Consider the following 5,121-nt stretch of genomic DNA (forward strand, 5'->3'; position numbering starts at 1 on the left):
GCCGGGGGGGGGGGAAGAATTAATTTACATTTAAAATTTGAATAAATTTACATAAGTTCACATAAATGAATATATTAAAGATGAACTTGTATGAATGAATGAAGGGCTTGAAATAGCTCAAGGCCTCTAAAAGGCCTTGTACAAAGCAAGGCTGGCCTTTCCTTTTGCTGCCTCTGCTGCATCACAGACGTGAAACTGCAAGCACTGGCAGGAGCCCTCATCTCACAGCTCACGCAAGAGGTCAAACAGTTGCCGTCATGCTAAGAGCAGCTGCGTTGGGCCAGTGGGGCTCCAATAAATCTCCGCAGGTCCAGAGGTTCATTGGAGACCGGGGGCTCCCTGAGGGCCGCATTGAGAATCCTCGAGGGCCGCAAGTGGCCCCAGGGCCGGGGTTTGGGCACCCCTGCTCTAAGGGAAGAGGGAGGGCGAGAAGGGCATAGCACTTCATGGTTAGTGACTGACACTCACCTCCTTGCTCTCTGCTTCTTAACTGGGTAAACTGGAAATGAATTGGGAAAAGGTTGTTCTTGCTGCCACCATCCAAAGAAGAGAGCCTAAACTGAAGAAGGCCACCTTGGGAAAATCTTCCTCCCAGCAGGGCAGAGAACCAGTGGCAACTTTAGAGGGTGAGGGGTGTGTGAACCACACCTGGTGACACCCTCAGTGGGGTGACACCACTAATGGCCAAAATTTTGAAAATCTTGATATCAGCGAATAAAAACATCATGTTATACTTAGGAGAGTTTTTTTCCATGACCAATGCAGAACGCGAAATATTGAGAATTTCTGCTCAAACCAATATTAAGATCAAACTGATATTAAGATATAAAATGATATTAAGATCAAAACACGAAAAACCACTAATTTCATGAAATAACACCACTTTTGCTTACTTTTGAGGAATCTACTAGTAGTTTTCACTAAGAGCCTAATCCTGGGCTCAGTGCGTCAGCTCACCGCTGGCATGCACTGTCGCAAACGTGCCATAAGGCATGTTTGCAGACCCTACCACTGGGCAAGCACCAGTGACAGCCCAGCACAGGTCGGCACAAGGCTACCGCCAGGCTACCACAGGGCGGGCACCCAACCTCCACTGCTCAGCAGTTGCACGGACTGCCAAGCACCGGAGAGGTAAGCAGGGGTGTGGGGAGAGGCGGGGAGGAGGCGATCAAGGGAGTCGGGAGGTCCAAAGCCTCTAAGCTGGGATCACCGGCTGACATGGAGGCACTTGATTCACTGCCAACCTTTGGGTTGGTGGTGAATCAAGTAGCCCCATTGTGGGGCTACTGTGCTTACCCAGGGGAAGGGGATAAAAGTTCCCTTCTCCTGAGGTGCTGTCGGCAGCTGCTTTGGGTGTGCAGGATGCGGCAGCAGCCATTTTCAGCGCATCTGCAGCTGCACACCTCGGGCAGCTCAGGATTGGGCTGTAAGGCAGCAAGCCTCTGAAGCGTTTTCAATGGTGGAGCGACTGAGTAAAAGTATCTGCTAGAGCAGGGTTTCTTGAACTGTGCATTGGGGCCCACTAGGTAGGTCGCAGGCCAATTTCAGGTGGGTCCCCATTCACGTCAATATTTTATTTTTAATATATTACATTTGATGCTACCATGGTATGTGACTGCATTTGGGACAATGTTACAAACCTGTACTTTTAACAAGCTACTATGTATATTCTTTTAACTGATAGTAAATGGGACTTACTCCTGGGTAAGTGTGGGTAGGATTGCAGCCTAGGATCCTTAAAATTTTCCTGCTTGATGAAGTCGCTTCTGTTCATGACATCACTTCTGGTGGGCCCTGAGAGATTCTCATTCTAAAAAGTGGGTCTTGGTGCTAAATGTGCGAGAACCACTGTGCTAGAGGGTGTGAGCATGTTCGGCAACTGGGGGGAAAAGACATGAATGGGTGGAGAGAAAGAAAATGCATAAGCAGAGGCACTGAGAAGGAAGAGCTAAACCTGCAGTTCCAACCTGCCTGGCTCCCTCTTTGCTTTCCTTCACTGTACTGTAATCTGGAAGTGAGGAGACTGAATTCTAAATGGTGATCTGTATGTGATCTATGATTAGGTGAATGTGGATCTGGATCTCCCCTCTGCCCCAAGCCACTCTTTAAATTCCTTTTCTGGGGCTTGTCTGCATGGTGCTGCAATTTTGAGAAGCTTGGAAAACCAAGCAAGGCTCAGTGAAGCTTTTCTCTAAGCTTAATTTTTTTTTCTTATTGTACTGCACATTGACCTTGACTTTCTTATTGTACCGCACTTTCTGTAGCTTTTTTGCACATTTTATGCCATTCTGTTATGCAAAGGGAGGAATACTGTGATTTAAAATAACATTCTTCTTGTCTACGTGGTGCTGCACTTTTGAAAAACTTGGAAAACCAATATGTAGTATGTATATATTTTTGGTAATGGTCTAAAATGATACAGTGTTCACAGTTGAAATGCTTATTGTGCTTTATTGTGCTGTTTGTATAATTTGTAGTAAGAATTTGGATAAAAACACAGAACACCACAATTTGCTATTTTAATCAAGAAATTTTGGAAAAAAATATCACCAAGAAAACACCCCTAGTTATATATATCATTTGATGGGTAATTTAATGCAGAATTCAGTGAAACAAACCACGGTGAAATGTCTGTGTTTTATCGAAGGTTTTAGCCAAATAACCTGAAAAGGAAAACATAGAAAGCCAATGAGGTGTTATTATGACAGCAGGGAACCAATAAGGTGTTAGTATGAGTCAGCTCTTATTTCCATGTATTAGAACTCTTAGGGTCCAATCCTATCCAATTTTCCAGTGCTGGTGCAGCTGTCCCAATGGGGTGTGCACTGCATCCAGTGGTGGTGGGGCAATCACAGAAGCCTCCTCAAGATATGGGAACATTTGTTCTCTTATCTCGGAGCTGCATTGTGGCTGCACTGATGCTGGAAAGTTGGATAGGATTGGGCCCTTATTCAGTTGTGAGTTGCCCACAGTTTTTTTTTTGTTGGTTATAGGAGTATAGGATTGAGGAGTATAGGAGGGTGACCTGTACTGTTATATATTAAAATAAATAATGTTTATGGGAATGACACCAACCCTAGTGGTGCCACTGCATTTAGGCTATGCATATGATATTGCAATTTATTCTGTATGATCTGGTATGGGAGGAGGTCCATCATGGGGGTGACACAATGAGCTTTCACATCAGATGATGCAAACCCTCATGACACCTCTGCAGAGAATGTTAAATTGTTAACGCTTGTTAAATTGTCTGTTAGTGCCCCTTCCAGACAAAATCCAGCACTCAATTTATTTCCAGAAACCTTGCACTTCTAAGCTATTTGTTTGAAAACTAAAGAACGTCATTATTTCTCACATGAAATAAGACCTAATTTAGGAACAGCAGAAACTCCTGTATTTGTTTTTACCTCTGTTGGGAGAGGGCTAAGATACAGGCAGCCTAATCATATCCTTGGTGGCGCTGCCACATGCAGCGGCACCAAAATGGCTACCGTTGTGTCAAGGGGCACTGCTAGGACTGTGGGAGGCAGGATGATCAGAAGTCATAATTGCAAAAGAGGACCAGGCACCCCAAAATGTAGGACATTCAAGAAAAATGTAGGGCACAAAATAAAAGCTAAAAACACTCATATATGAATTTCATGTGGTTAATTTAAATACTACATTCCTTATTAAATTTAAAACTATATTACATATGATTTAGTCCATATTATTTTTTAATTACGAGAAGACTATGCTCTGCCTGCTCACAGGGAAAAGGAGGACATCTACGTTCTTTTCCAGGACACGAGGCTAAAAAAGAGGACATGTCCTAGAAAAAGAGGATGTCTGGTCATCCTGTGCCAGAGGTCTCCTTGGGGAAAGGGGATTTTTGTCCCCTCCCTCCCAGGGAAATTCCCAGGCCCCACAATGGGGCTTCTCAAGTCTGCACGGCTGATTTTATTAAACTGCAGTGTTAACAGTTGTAATGGAAATGCACAAGATCCCTGGAGGAGATAGGGTGTGGTGTCAACAGTGGGCCCTTGTTCTGGCAGGCAAGCATAGGGTTAACCCAGGGCTCTAACTAGCGGTGGGGATGCTGCACAGCTGCAGCCGCTAGAGGTAACCAGGTCATTAAGGAGAGAAGGAAGGAGCTTCTAGAGAGCAGAAGGAAGGAGCTTGGAGGAGAGAGAACTAATGGACTACTGGACCGCCTGACTGACCGATGGACTATTTGGACAGATGGGTGAATGGACTTCTGAGAATTGCTGGAACAGAGACTGGTGTGTGGCTGCCGTACCCAAGACCTCGTGAGGACCAAGGTGCTGCTGTAGAGGCTGGAGAAGCTGCTGGCAGGAGAGGGAAGGAAGGAGGACCTCTGCAGGTTGAACAGGCAAGCTACCCTGGTGGTGGAGTCCTTCGGTGCAAAACTAGGGCCATTGTTGGGTAGCTAATTAGCTAAAAGTGGCCATAGGTTCTCTAAGTGAAGCTTGGACTGGGAATTTAGCAGACCAACAGACTACACTGCGGTGCTGTTGTAAGTCGCCTTTCCCCAGCCACAGTCGCCAGAACCTGGCATATGGAGCACTGGTTTGTATTTGCACTGGTAGAAGAGGGTTCTACCCTGGCTGGAAAAAAGCTTGGTTAGACCTTGGTTAGAAACCCTGGTTAGAAAAAGCATCAACTCCTGTCTTTGCGGTTATTTTTTACGGCATTTTTGGGGGGTGGGTGGGCACTGCTGCCTCCCATTTCCCCCCTATGGGTCCGGTAAAGCTGAAATCCTATGCACACTTTCCTGAGAGTAAGCTCCATTGACTACAATGGGACTTACTTCTGAGTAGACAAGCTTAGGCTTGTGCCCTAAATCTCTCCTGGAAAAGAATCCTATGGCCAACTCTCTCTTCCAGGAGAGTCTTTGCAATATAGACCCGGAACCTGCCTACCCCAGGCCATGTTATGGGATCCACAGTACTCTAGTCTGTGCGTATAGACTTTCTACGGGCCGCGACTTGGGGCAAACATCTTCAGAGGTAAAGGCTCCCATTCCGTTTCAAGCGCACGCTGCGTAATGACGCTTCGACCTGTCCGCGTGCCGGTGCGACCGAGGCGTTGCTAGGTAACGGGTGGACGAGGAGGGGGGCG

This window comes from Tiliqua scincoides, chromosome 2 (assembly GCF_035046505.1).
Source record: "Tiliqua scincoides isolate rTilSci1 chromosome 2, rTilSci1.hap2, whole genome shotgun sequence".
Taxonomy (NCBI): Eukaryota; Metazoa; Chordata; class Lepidosauria; order Squamata; family Scincidae; genus Tiliqua; species Tiliqua scincoides.